This window comes from Mixophyes fleayi, chromosome 2 (assembly GCF_038048845.1).
Source record: "Mixophyes fleayi isolate aMixFle1 chromosome 2, aMixFle1.hap1, whole genome shotgun sequence".
Lineage (NCBI taxonomy): Eukaryota > Metazoa > Chordata > Amphibia > Anura > Limnodynastidae > Mixophyes > Mixophyes fleayi.
In genome coordinates this window covers 265,215,153-265,230,771 of record NC_134403.1, presented here as the reverse complement: position 1 = coordinate 265,230,771, position 15,619 = coordinate 265,215,153, and the positions used below count along the sequence as shown (strand labels likewise).

Here is a 15,619-nt window from a genome sequence, read left to right as displayed (position 1 = left end):
CCCTGTTACAATGCAAGGGGTGCATATTAGTTTATTATTTTGCACATAAGTTAAATACTGGCTGTTTATTTCATGTAGGACACAAATAATTGATAGCTTTATTTTTACCCTGAAAATTGATCTAGGACATGCCCTTCCCCAACTATAAATTTGTCCCCACATTTTAAATTTAGCTCCCCCACCAATGCAGCATGATTTTGTCAAGGTACAAAGTTACTCATTTTTTTTTTGCTTTAATTTCCTTAATGAAACAGGCCCCTTGTGTTTAGCCAAATTATAATGAAATCTATGCAAGCAGTAAATGATGAACACATAATGAGGGATTTACATTGTCTGCACAGTTCCAACGTAATTTGTATAAACACAGTTTAAAAAACACTGTAATGAAAATTATAGGAGAATAAAATACATTTCAATGAAAAGGCTGTAATTCCTACCTATTTGTGTTTTGTTACTATTTAAAATTACTGGTCATTGTAGATGCTTTTCTAGGTGTGTGTATTCCATGTATGGTAGGTCTAGTCCACTTGTTCTTTTTTTTTTAAATCTGAGGATGGGGACCATATGTTTCACAGTAATATTATAACTGCGCTCTGCATGCTGTTCTCACTCAATGGATTACCTACCATCATCATCATCACCATTTATTTATATAGCGCCACTAATTCTGCAGTGCTGTACAGATAACTCACTCACATCAGTCCCTGCCCCATTGGGGCTTACAGTCTAAGTTCCCTAGCACACACACACAAACACAGACTAGGGTCAATTTGTTGGCAGCCAATTAACCTACTAGTATGTTTTTAGAGTGTGGGAAGAAACCAGAGCACCCGGAGGAAACCCACGCAAACACGGGGAGAACATTTTTTCACATTATTGGTCCTCAGTAGTTGATGTTATTAATTGAATCTGCTCCATAGTGTCCACGGAGGGCTTACCTCTGTGCCCTTGAAGAACACCATTCAAGAGAACAGAGTTCCCAATGAATGGTCACCAAGAACAAGAGGGTTTAGTCCCTGATCAGTTGCTGGTGTTACTCTTATCATAAAAGCTCTGCCTTAGTGGCTTAGCTTTGCCACCAATGCTGCAGCCACAACAAAAAATGAAAACCTCTGATGAAACTGACAAACGTGTCAGGTCGTAACTACTGTGGAAGCTATAGTTTTGGTTTGTGAGTCATAAGCTGTTGCAGTCTGGTCACAATCTCTGTGCTGATTGAACAGCTTGATCATTAAACTCCCTGTTTTTGGAAAAAACTACAAATCTGCTGTGACAGAGGATGGCTGCGAAGTGACTCCTGTAGTTTATAATGGTGCCTCTTGCAACAAGAGGCTTCTTACAGCTAAGTCCTTGGGAAGTTGTTTTAAAGCAAAATAACATTGGGCTAGTTCTGAACATTTGCTGATACTAAAAGACTCAAGTTGTGAAAGCTGCTTTACTAACACAGCCTATTACGTATTCCAGTCATAGCATGCTTGCGTCAAATCAGTGAACACTGATTTGTTTTAAGCTTTGGATAAAAACCTGATGCTTTGGTTCTATAAAGGGTTTCTGGATACTCTTTCTGCTATTTAATGATTGGACTTAGGTGGTCTATAAATGTGATGACAATATCTGTATTAGTCTAAACATGTAAGTATATCAGTGAAGGTCATGGTTTACTGTACATGTTTTATGCAAAGTTTTTAATAAATGTAAAGTTTTAATTGCATATCAATGCTTTTTGATATTTAAATATGTAGGGCCTGATTTTGAGTTAGTACAGAGCAAAGAAAAGGAGAAACTTTGCGCCTTGGCAAAACCATGTTGCATTAGAGGGGAGGTAAATTTAAAATGTGGGGACAGATTTATAGTTGGGATAGTACATGTCATAGATCAACATTAATTTCAGTGTAAAAATAAACCTATCAAGTATTTGTGTGCTACATGAAAAAACAGCCAGTATTTTCCTGGCATGCAAAAAAATAAGTCAATTTGTACTCCTCGCATTGTATGTCCAGGTGTTTCTTTGCTTTGCTCCTAATTGAATGTAAAACCCTTATTGTTTGGAGTACCTTTTTTTAAAAAAAAAAAAAAAAAGCTGCAAATTTGCAAGGCACTATGGGGCACATTTATCAAAGTTCGGCAAAAATGAAAAATAGTTATCAATCCTTATCGCATGGATAAGGATTGAACTATTTCTCAAATTTCAGCTGGCTGGCGTACATTATCAAGACAAGTTACCGAAAAAAACTTTTTTTAGATTGCGGTTGGGAGCAGTCACCATACTGTAGAATGGTGACTGCTCCCAAAAACGAAAAGGAATGCAAAGCAGCAGATATCCATGATATCTGCTGCGATGCCCCCTTCTTAAATATGCGGGGGACACGGAGGGACTTTTTTTAATGGTAAGTGCACGATAGTGCATTATCATTATTTGTTAAATATGCCCCTAAATAGCTAAAAACTCTCGATTCTCATACTTTAAGTGCTGTTTATCCAAGTGCTTGATTCATATTGTCCTAGGCAGAGATTACTTCATCTGTTGTGTGTCTTGGTGGGCAGGTGTGTTGGTGAAAGAGCCCATTGAGTAACACAGGAGTCTTGCAAGCTGTATTCTATGAGTATCGCTGTCAGGACAGCAGGACAGAGTTACAGTGCAATGTACTAACAATGCACAATGCACTCATTTGTAGGAATCCTGGGAAATATATATGTCACATAAAGAAAGATGGTAAAAGGAAGAAAACTCATTTGGGGTAATTTAATATGTCAAAAAATGTTGCGGCACAGAGAAAAATATGAATTTCTTTCTATATATACATTCTCCTAATTTTCCATTGTTGCATTTGTTATAAGACAAGTCAAGGGCTGGGGCTGACTGGGCTGGGGGCAGAAGGACATCTGCCTCCCAGGCTGGTCCCATAGTGGACTACCTTGGGCTGGGGAACTGGGCTGTCTGCATTTTTTTTTTATGTAAAATATGCTGCTGAGTCGAGTCTTGCACTCGGGCTAAAATCTGCCAGCCCTCCCCTAGTCAAGGGCATAACTACCATTGGTGCAGGGGCTGCAGCTGCTCTGAGGACAGTCTTCACTGTCAAAGACCTTACAAACTTTGCTATGGGGCCAACAATTGTCTAGGAATGCTCCAGGAACCTGTAAAATTTAACATGAAAGAATGTTGTCAATTGAATGATGAACAAACATAAATATGCTATGGACGATAAATGGACACAGATAGATTGGAGTGCATATTCCATATAGAATGTGGAATGTTAACAATAATGTGCCAGATTAAATGCAGATATAAAAAAAGAATTGTGGTTCAGAAAACTGAAATAGCTGAAAGTGACGGCGAATACACATATTTGATGGCCTTCCTGAATTAGCCAGACTCTGCAGAGCTTCTTAGCAGCATAATATGGACAGGCACCCCTTTGAAGGTAGCAATAAGCAATACTCAGCCACTTTGTTTAAGAATTGTCTTTTGCTTAGCCTATAAGGGAGCGTCAAGCAGACTGTATCACATGTGGGCTCTATCACATCATCATTAATGTCCCAAAATTATTAAACAAGTATATCCATATTACAGGATATTGAATAATTATGGTATAAAATGTATCCTACATAAAACATTATTTCCCAGTGTTTAGTGGGCACTTGCAAATAAATTTACTGGTGGACTCTGCATACCCCAGTTTGACATGGGTGGAACACTACATTTCTGATCCGTACCGCAAAACATGTGGGTGAGACCCAGCTGCTGTGGGTCCCATGCACAATAATGTATGCTGATATGGCATTGCTGGTGCAGTGCAACATGACGCATCAGGACAACTTACTTGGTCTTCTGCCCACCCTGATCATTTCCCTTGTTGTGTAACGCACCTGGAGCACCAGGAAAAGGCATAAAACCATAATATTTATAAAAAAAAAAAAATTTGTATGGCTTAACCCACTAGTATTTTATTATTATAAATGATAAATCATAAATAATGAAAATAAATAATGTAACAAAACACAAACCTCACTTTATATTGCATTTTAGTTTATATGATCCTTCCCCATACAGCACCTTTTTCTTTACATACCTGGCTGATTATAATGGAGTATATATTTAGATCATATTATAGCAATAGATTGTATAATATGTTTATATTACAGTACTGAACATTGATGCTGACTTATAAGAGTGCAAAAAGACCTTTTGCTTTAAAATAAACTGATGTTTTTGCCAGCAAAAGAGCTTGATCAGAGCACTGGGTGTTAATCTGACATCTTAGCCCAGAGCTGGATTAAGGCACTGGGGCACTGAAGAAAGGGGTGCCCCTATGATGTAACATGGTTACAGTGTCGGACTGAGGCATGAGGGTCTCACCGGGGTACTGCAAAGATAGGGGCCCACCAGAGTGGGTGTGTCCAGACACCAGAGGGGGAGTGGTAAGCCTATGAAGGTCCTGGCAGCGGCAAAGTGTAGTATATAAGGCATGCAGTGTATATAAAGAGTGCATAGTTTAGGCCCCACCCCTTAGATCGGGACAAAGTATTGCCCCACTAGAATGATAACAGACTGTCCTGCTCTCTCCTACCTGTTCTTGCAGCGTTCACTATCTGCTGCTACTGATGTCTTAAGCTCAATTGCTGTCTGGATTCTGGCATGTTGGGGTCTTCTTTGAAAAAAAGGATAAGAACATTAAATATGGAAAGCTTAGCAATGAGAGCACACTCTAGCCCCCTTCCCAAACCAGTTTCAATGCTAAATCAATAGCTCCAACGTTTATTTTTTAGGCAAACAGCCCTGACATTAAATTAATAGTATTCACATTTACAAAATAAACACATTCGTCTCAAAGACACTAATTAATAGTATTTACATTTAATACATATACATACTCCCCCCAAGCAGCCCAGACCTTAAATAATTAGTATTTGCATGTAATAAACCTATTACCCTCCCTAAAAAGCCCCAACACTAAATAATTAGTATTCTCACTGAACAGAAAGCCACCCTTCTCCCCAGACTCAGCCACACATTAAATTATTAGACCCAAAACCACCCCCGCATTAAATTATCCCATAGGCACCACCATTACCCCACCAATAAATTAATATTTCCTGCACACTATTAATTTAATAGCCCACGCCCCAAACTACATTGAATCATGCCCCCTCCCCACAATTACCTTCTTTCATTCCAGCACTGCAGCGTCTTCGGTTCTCTTCTCATGCTGCTTGCACACGTGGGACAGCTCAGATGTCCCGTAGCACATGCTTCATGTGTGATGAGGTCAGCAGGGGATGAACAGATCATTGTGACCTGTGACCACAAGTAATAGGATGGCTGTATATATCAGTGTAGATTTCCTAATTTTTACTGTGTGAACAATAGATGGCTTAAATTTTAACTTGAGTAATGATGGGCTTTATCAGGGCCGGATTAACCCGAGGTCTAACTGGGCTACAGCCCAGGGGCCTTGGGCATCCAGAGGGCCCTTGAAAGTGCTCAGCAGCATTTTTGATCGGTGCGGGGTCAGGGGCGACCCCGGCCCGATCAATGCTGCTGAGCCTATCACTGTAGTCCTTCCGTGGCACTCAGTAGTCTCCTTACTGAGAAGATATCTCGTGAGAATGAGACTATGAGTCTCACTCTCACGAGATCTCCTCAGTAATTAGCTTACAGCGTGCCGCGGAAGGACTACAGTGACAGGAGAACAAAGAGGTAAGCGCTTGGGGGGGGGGCGGCTCACAGGGGGGGGGCCTCACGGGGGAATGGAGGCCCCCTTAGCCCAGGGGCCTCCATTCCCTTAATCCGGCCCCGGGCTTTATAGATGCTTTGTAGCTCTTTACAGGTCATCTTTTCAACATTATTTGTTCTGTCCAAAACAACCTCCTAATACCACCCCATATCCCTGGTTCTCTAGTTGAAGCCAGTCCCCTGTTCTCTTGATCTAATTATAGAATATACAAAATCTAAGGTAAAATTTAAAAAAATGGCCCTTCTACTTCTCAATGAGTTGCCTCCTGTTCATGACACACAGTAATGGCCCCAGTTCATATTATGCCACACAGTAGTGCCCTCAAATCATTTTATGCCACAATTCATATTACTCTCATATTACAGCAACCAGCATTACCCCTTGTTAAGATACCGGGATTTCTGGCCCAATTCTACCCACTTCAGGCTGGCTGGCCACCCAGGGGTGTCGTACCTATGCCAGGGAAGCCTACCCAGAACCTTCTAGGAATAATATAGTCACTCAGGCAAATGCAGTTAGAAAAGTACAACAGTACATTTATTGTAACAAAAACAATCACTAGAATATTATGTACACACAGTAAATAAATACCAGGCAGGTTTACCACATAATCTGTCCCTTACCCCACTAGCTTAAGGAGTTACAGTCACCTGGTTGTCCTGATTTGCAGAATCCAAAGCCCATGGATCTCTCGCAGCTGCATATATAGTCTCTGGCAGAGAACGACAACTCAAAACCAGTGCCTTCCAGGATTAAATCCACAGCATGAACATCACCTCCCCTCCTTAAATCTAGGGTCAAATTTCCACAGTGTTTTCCCCTCCCTGGGCAAACCCTTGGGTCTCTCCTTGTTAAACATTGGTGAGTCCTGGACTAGGGGATTGGAGAGGGGAGTGGAGATGAGCTGTACTTACACAGAAACTCCCCTGCTAGATTGTAGATCAAATGTCTGGACTAGACTTGTGAGAACAATGGATACTAATTAGCCTTCCCCCCTCACCAGTATCTTGCAACCAGATCCTTACCCATAACCCACCTGGCTTCACTTTAAGGACAATGCAAGATCAACAGGATACAATAAACAATAAACATATTTAAAATGAGCTACAATGTCCCCTTATCCACATGTAATTAGACACTGCAGTTGCACTCTGTTGAGCTGGTGAACAAAAGCAAGGGCTATAAAAAGCACATTTTATAATCCACAGTTTGTGAGAAACGAAGGACAGGCTGGTTAAAGTGTTATCAAACTCATTTCATCATACCCACACATTACAGCAATACTCTCTCCCACTTTTTAGCAATACTAACCCCCAAACACACTATAACATTACCACCACCACACTACAGCAATACCACCAATTATACGGGCGCCACTGTCGGGAACCATGTTCTGCTTTTTTCAAATCTCCCACAAAATAGCAAGAACAGAGTAGTTGCACACACATAATTAACAAGTACCCTTTTCTCTTAATTAAATTGTAATGGCAGAATTTTCATGCATCATTTCACACAAAATAAAACGTTAACAAATATATCAGAAAAAAGAATAACTGTTGAATGATCACCTGAACCTACACTGCCACATTAAAAGTATTTACATCTACAACAAAATGTCAGAGGAAAATCATTGTTTTACTACAATAGTTGAATATGCGTCATTTCTTTTAATTTTAAATAACAAAGTATATATATTAAGGGGGGTGGAGTGGGTGGGTGAGAGCTAATTGGATGTGATCCATCAGTTTGATTATTTACCTGGAGATTTCTGCCCCCATGATTTACAGGCAGAACCGCCAAGAGGAAATTTGGGCCTCGGTACAGCAACTTCTTGGGGCCCCCTCCATAGTTGACAATGACAGAAACTTGTGCGTGAAAAAGCACTAGGCCACCCCCTTTGTCAGAATGCATATTATGCCACCCTGCAGTGCCCCTCAATTAATATTAAGCTTTGCATTACCACTCCCAGTTCATATTATGGAACACAATAGTGCACCCAATTGATGTAATGCCATAATAGTGCCCCTAAATCATATTATGGCACACAGTAGTGCCCCTAGTTAAAGAAACAATGGTTAAAAAGTAATCAAAAATACATTGCACACAAGAAAATATATTAACATACTGAATTATGGCATTCTGTTCTCCTACTGGGCTTGGCGGGCGAGGAGGGATCCGCAGCTGTCAGTTCAGAGAGGCAGTCAGGAGCAGGGGACAGCGGGAAAAAGGGAGTGAAGATAAGGAAAAGGAGGTAAGGAGGGCAGGAACAGTCCTGATCCGCACGGCAGATGAAATAATGGCTCCTCCTGGGGAGGAGCCAGCCACCAGGAAGCCAGTCAGTGACGGGGCCGGCCACTAATAGGCTACGGCCGACCCCATTAGCTTTCAGGTTCCGGAAGGATGCAATGGCCTGTCCGAACCAGCTCATCTAGCTATCGGCCCTTCTGGCATTTACTATAAGTGCCAAATGGCCAGTCCGACCCTGGCTATCAACCATCATCTTCATACCATCAGTGGAGCCAGATACTTGGATTTAGAGCACTCAACCTGTCTGTGCTTAGCTCACTTAACCTACGACAGCTGGTGACGCTCCAGGACACACCAGCTGTATTGAGAGGTGGCCATATGTTCTCAAAATATCATTTTTTGCCTCTTTTTAATCACTGAAGGTGCCATGGGCCTGCTAGCACTGCAAAGTGATATTGCACACAAAGGGCCTGATGCTAAGTTAGGAGCAAAGAAAAATGTTTCCTATTTTTCAAGCTATGCACATTTCACTCAGGTCTGAGAAAGCCTCTACATAGTTAACCATGAATTGTTCTTTAGAGTATGAATATATTTATGTGTACTGTGTTAATGCTGCATATTAAAATGTACTCTGTCACTGTACTAGTACATAAAAGGGGAATAATGGCACCTGTCTTCCAAATACTATGTGGATATAAAGTTAACAAACAGATGCTGAATTAATTATTTTTTTATTTTATTTTTTATTTATTTTTTGAGTTAATTTGTTTAACATATTACAAATGTAACAAGCACATATTTTGGTGTCTTTGGTTAATCGTCTGGGGCCTGATTTATTAAGGCACGCAAATCAAACGTAAGTTGTGTTTTTATAAAAATGCACGTAAATCAGGCATGCACACATCCGTATTCAGCAAAGAGCGGATATAAAGATACGTCTGTTGTTGAATGCGGGTCTAGGTACGCTCTGCTCTAACAGACAGTACACTCCTGGATACATCCAATAGATATGTGGAATATCAATTCACAAAAGAACGCACAGAAAAAATTCTATTGCTGTCACCTGGTAATAATGTAGTCATTATTGACAAAACATAAAAAAACATTTTCCCATAAAATACATTCATTAGAATGTTATGAATGTCTACTGTACATAAAATGCATTTAACAGTTGCTCGTGATTGCAAACACATGTGACCATCATCACTAGTATTGGGTACTTACACTCGCCTGTAGCCAGAGGCAGGTTGGGCCATGGCCTGCAGGAATATCTCTGATGGAGATAGAACTAGGCCCCAAAGAGCACATAATGCCAAAAAAAGAGTTGCAAGATGGTATTGTCCATCTCTAGTGTAAATTAATATGGTTTCAATTTTTTTAGACCCAAAAACAAATCTAGAATTTTGCTACATTCTGACAATAAATTATGTTTTTTGCATGTAATGAAACTACAATCACCCCTTCTAATAACTTGAGTGTCTATTTAGTAAGGTGCAATCACAGCAAGGTAATGCCATCTCAGGATGGCCTTAGCTGTGATGTTCAATGGAATCCAGATTAAGCCTCTCCAGCTTTGCTGGATCCCTTCCCGGTGGAAGTGATGTGAGCATGGCACTTCCTCCATTCACCGGCAGTGTCAGGCTGCTGTTAAATTAAAAAAAAAAGTGCTTTTGGAGTAGGGGGGACTTCGCCGGGGGTCCTAGAGCAACCCTGGCATGGTAAATTACAGCGGTGCTTCTATATGCATCGCTGCAATTTGCAGCAATGCATAATGCTTGACACCACACTAGCTTAAAAAAATAGATCCCTAGATGTCTAATAAAAGATCAGGTAGTAGAAGACACAAGTTGGTATCATCTGTTCCCTCCAGCTGTATAGGCTCTTCAGTCTGATGTGTAAAAAGGGGGTGAGATAATAGAAATTTCTTAAAGTGATTTCCCACCTACAGATCACTTTCATCTATTTTCTTCAATATGCCTCCCTGAAACTTTAACAAAAATGTTTCTTTATAAAAATCGTTTCTTATTTTTAAATGCATTTATATCATCAAACAGAGAAGGGTATTTATTAGAACTCACGCACAGAAAAACTAGTAGTTGTTTACTTTCATTGTTCTGCTTCTGCATTTGATATAGTTTTGTAGCCATATCTTGGGGTAACAAAAGTTATAAAGCAAAGAAGGAGGTTACAAAGAAAAATAAATGAGTTTAGTAGAAGTTGGAGAAGGACATGTACAAGACAATAATGTATAGTCAAGAAAATATAGAAAACCACTTTAATGATAGAGGGCCTGATTCATTAAGGATCTTCAAAGAAGAGGATTCTTATTTCAGTCTCCTGGACAAAACCATGTTACAATGCAAGGGGTGCAAACTAGTTTTCTGTTTTGCACATAAGTTAAATACTGACTGTTTTTTCATGTAGCACACAAATACATGATAGCTTATTTGTACACTGAAATTTAAAGTTGATATATGTGTGCTACATGAAAAAACAGTCAGTATTTGACTTATGTGCAAAACAGAAAACTAGTTTGCACCCCTTGCATTGTAACATGGTTTTGTCCAGGAGACTGAAATAAGACACCTCTTCATTTAAGATCCTTAATGAATCAGGCCCCGAGTCCTATATTACCGAGTGTGTATGTCAATATATTCCTGTAGTGAAGACAGTGAGAAACATCACCAGGGCAGGATCATGGTAACATACAGAGTAACATAGCTGATGTGGTTGAAAAAAGACACCAGTCCATGAAGCTCAACTTATTTGGATCTCCTGCGATCGCTCTTTTATATTTGAAACTGATCCAGGTGAAGCAACCGCCAATATTTTTTATTCAGGAAAAATCCCTCCTGACCCAATAAGGCATCCTATTTCTCCCTGGGTCCACTACTATCCTTCATTTTATTTAACGATCGTAACCCTGCATATCCTTTTCCGCTAAATTTGTCTAACCCGTCCTTGAACATATCAGTTGAATCTGCCATCACGACCTTCCCTGGCAGTGAATTCCATATCTTGGCTGCCATTACTGTGAAGAACCCCTTCTTTTGTTGGTTGTGAAACTTTATCTCCTCTAATCTTAGGGGGTGACCGAGTGTCCTGTGTATAGTCCTTGAGGTAAAAAGTTCCCATGAAAGTTCTCTGTATTGACCCTTAATGTATTTGTACATAGTAATCATATCCTCTTTAGACACTAAAGTAAACATGCTTAAACTAGCTAACTTTTTCTTCTACCTTAGTAAGTCAATACCCTTTATCAATTTTGTCACCCTTCATTGAATTTCTAGTTCCAAAATGTCTTTTTTATAGAGTGGTGCCCAGAACTGTACTTCGCATTCAAGATGAGGTCTTACCAACGATTTATATATTTGCAAAATTACACCTTCTTACCTTACATCCATGCCCTTTTTTATGCATGCCAATGCTTTATAGGCCCTTGCAGCTGCTGCTTGACATTGAGCACTATTGCTAAGTCTACTATCTAAGAGCACTCCCAAATCCTTTTCCATTATAGATTCCCCTAAATTTATCCCATTTAATTTATAGATTGCAGACTGGTTTTTGATCCCTAACTGCATAACCTTACATTTATCTATGTTAAACTTCATCTTCCAATTGACCGCCCAATCCCCACTGTACAGAAACTACATCTTGTTCTGATTTTATTAACTTACAAATTTTAGTGTCATCTACAAAAATGGAAACTTTTCTCTCTAAACCATCACTAAGGTCATTAATAAACATATTAAAAAGGAGTGGCCCCAGCATGGAAACCTTGTGGTACACCACTTAAAAACTTTTAACCAATTAGAAAATGTTCCATTAATTACAACTCTCTGTTCCCTTTCTCTAACCAGTTTTCAACCCAAGTACAAATGCTATTTCCTAGACCCAGTTTCCTTATTTTATAATCCAGCCTCTTATGTGGCACTGTATCAAAGGCCTTTGCAAAATCTAGGTAGACCACAGCTACTGTTCTACCATAGTCTAAGTTCCTACTAACTTCCTCATAGAAACTACATAGATTAGTTTGACATGACCTATCCCTCACAAACATTATGGTGATGCACTAATAATTTTATTGTGCATCATGTAACCCTGAATACTATCACTTAATATACTTTCTAGTAGGTTCCCCATTATTGATATCAGGCTTACCGGTCTATAATTCCCTGGTTGTGGTCCTATTCCCTTTTTAAACAAAATCACCATATCTGCTATTTGAAAAATCCCTTGGTACTGAGCCTAATGAAATTGAATCCATGAAAATTATGAATAATGGTCTAGCTATTTCTGAGCATAGCTCCCTAAGACCCTTGGGTGTATGCCATCTGGACCTGGAGCTTTATTTATATTAATTTTATTCACTCACCTTTGGACTTCTTCCTCTGACAGCCAAGTATTAATTAATGGTATAGTTGCATTTCCATGTTTATGTATTATTCCTACCCTTTGTTCCTCTCTAGTAGATACTGAAGAAAATAAAGTGTTTAATAACTCTGCTTATTATCATTAATCAATCCACCCATCTCACTTCTTTGGGGTCCTATATTGTCTTTTTTAATCCTTTTGCCATTTATGTAGTTAAAACACTTTTTAGGGTTTGTCTTAATTTCTTTTGCACTTTGGGGTCTTAGCTCCTCATTGCAATGGCCCGCTGTGACACCCATCTCCCTGATATATTTGTATACTAACCACCACTGCATATGAATAATAAAAAAAAATCAAAGTACTTCATTTATTTCACATGCCTACCTTAGAAAAAATAGGAGAGAGTGTAAGCTCTATTATATATATATATATATATATATATATATATATATATATATATATATATATATATATATATATATATGATCCATAGTTGTTCAACAAACGAACAGACCAACACCAGCAATAAGAAAAATACAAAATGTAACAGAAAAAAATAGAAAAAGACATCGCAATAGTATGCCCTGCCCAATGGTTCCTGTTTTTTGATTACTTTGGGATATGCACAGCTTTTCAAATTTTTATTTATTTATTGTGAATTGAGTGCATCCTAATGTATATTTTTGTTTATATAGAGAGAAAGAGAGAGAGAAAGAGAGAAAGAGAGAGAGAGAGAGAGAGAGATCTGTATCTATATATGGATGTCTATTTATCTATCTATCTATCATCTTTATGTACTGTATATATCTATTTGTCAATGCATGTGTCTGTGAAACATATACTTCAGTGTGGTGTCTCTGCATCCAGGCGTAAGAAGTTCTACTTTGGTTGTCAACTCCGCCCTTTCATAAGGGGACGCATCTGCTATGTTTTCCTCAGCTACTTTGTATCTGTTGAAGACTTGGAAGCACACACATGGGTGTTTCGTGTTCTGTGTGACGTTCTTCAGTATACAACCTACCATAAAGCTTAGATATCCGTAAGTACATAAACAGTAATGTCATTTACGTCACACATAATACAGAGCAGAACGTTATTATATTATGTGCTTATATCTAAAGGTCAGTGAGCCAAGAATGGATTGTGGACCACGAGTGAATACATTGATACAGTTCATTTCCAATGTCAGATCCTGCATGCTACTAATGAATGTTCTTCCCACAAAGTGGCAACAATTAACTTTTATGACAGGTTGTGACGGGTTTGTCCAGTTACACAAAGGGCACGCCCGTGTATTCCTGGAGTCTGTTGTAAATACTTTTACTAGCATTCCCACCACTTCTGATCACTCTCACACGATTCCCATAGTTTACCATTGTCGTATATACATATTTTGGACGGAAGTAAAGAAAAACTTTTTTGATGACAAGTGAGATGTCGAATACATTCCACAGTCTGAGAAAATTACACAATTGTCAGAAACTCTTTAGCCTTCAAATTTCTATAGTAACATTTGTTGGGTGTAACCTGTTGAAAAGAAAAAAAATGTACTTTCTGTAAGTGACCTTTGGCTTGTAAATTATATTGAATATGGTTATACTTTAGCGAGCTGTCCTGTCCCTTGATTGAATACCAGGGACAATCTCAAGGAGAAAGGTCTATTCTGCCTCTCTAATCTGTGCTACGTGTGTCTGTCGGAAATTTGTAGTATTATTGCTGTCACGTACACATAAGACTGTCTCTGTCATCTTTAATACTAAACAGAGGCATTATACTTGATATATGTACCAGCCAAGGACCTACAGCCCCACTGAACTGACCTCATGTGTTTGAAAACAAGACTAAAGATTTTGGACAGACTGTAGACTACCTGTGAGTTCCCAGATGTTGTGGGGGCACAGGTGGCTGTCCCACAACAGATGGAGAGCAGCAGGCTGCCCAAATCAGATTTCGGCTTTCCATTAGATGGTAACATGTTTGCATTACTATGAGTTCTATTTTGTAATACATGGCAAAATCCTTTTAGCTTAACCTAACTAAGCAATTTTTTTGCAAACAATCTCGCTGTTCACTGTAATCAGGTTTGTGTTAAACCTGACAGCCCTAATTGACTGTCATACACTGACACACCTCCTTAGACAGGTCTCTGTAACCCTCCCTGCTTCTCACCGCGCATGCGTCACACTTTCAGATTTAAAACTGCTGCGGAGACTTGAAGCTGCGAGGGTTTGTCGCCTAGGACACCTAAAGGAAGGTGATACAGTGGGCGTACAGCCAGGGACCCATACGTCAAGGAGGTGAGGAATTATCCATAGATGTCTCATTGTCGCCTTCCCTGTCTGCTAGACTCATCTCTCTCTCACTGGTGACACTGGACGCACAACTTTACTACAGCAGCTTTCTCCTGTCTGGCTACTTTGTGCAGCTGCCGGCGGGGATCCTTCTAATGTGCTGCTGCTGATTGTCCTGGAAGCTCCGATCTGCGGGGTGCTCGAGCAACACAGAGAGCAAGTCTGAAATACCCTTACCCCTCTTACATACTCCCCCTTCACTTTACACAAAGGAGGGGCATGAGAGTATTTTCCCTTATACAAAACAATTACAGCTCTGTGTGTTTGCTAATAAAAGCTGTTTAACCCTTTCTTGCTATTCAGGCGTTTTCTGCACTGATTCCAGATGGTTTGCTATAGTTGTAAGGCATTGCTGCTGTAGCTGTTAGTTTGTTTAATATATGACATGATTAATAACTCTTATGACCTGCTTTAGCAGCATCACTTTGTGCAGTCTGAGGTAGCTAGCAGGGTGTAGCAACTACGGAGGATATAACATCCTCATCTGCCAACCCCACAATATCCACACTCTACTTTCCATCGCCCTCTATTACTATATTTTGCTGAAGGAGTCTTGCCTTTCTCTCTGATCTTCCAGAATGAGAATTGTGACTCACATCAAATGAATACTTAGGATGCTGTTTTGTAAGTTTTTCCACCTCCAGAAGTTTTAACTCCCATGTCCACAACTTAACCTTTTATTGTCACGGACCTACAACACAAGATTTTATATATATATATATATATATATATATATATATATATATATATATATATATATATATATATATATATATATATATATGTGTGTGTGTGTGTGTTCTATGTACATGTAAAGTTAAGGCAGGTTGAGTATGCATCTTTAGTATGCATATTTAAGTATCAGTTTGCGCTAATGCTTTTATGGCATGAACCCCACAATGACTGCTATTC

At 39.3% G+C, this 15,619-nt stretch overlaps 1 protein-coding gene across 2 annotated transcripts in view; it reads left to right on the top strand.

Annotated features, from left to right (window-relative positions):
- Nucleotides 1–13,316: 13,316 nt before the first annotated feature.
- The window catches only part of SLC45A3 (solute carrier family 45 member 3), a 42,424-nt gene continuing 40,121 nt past the window's right edge, over nt 13,317–15,619 (top strand). Inside the window, exons 1-2 of one of the 2 annotated variants that reach the window (XM_075196145.1) lie at nt 13,317–13,395; nt 14,548–14,653. The gene's annotated coding sequence lies outside the window, so the exon portion shown is untranslated. The remainder of the gene's footprint in view (nt 13,396–14,547; nt 14,654–15,619) is intronic. The other variant, XM_075196146.1, reaches the window with a different exon arrangement.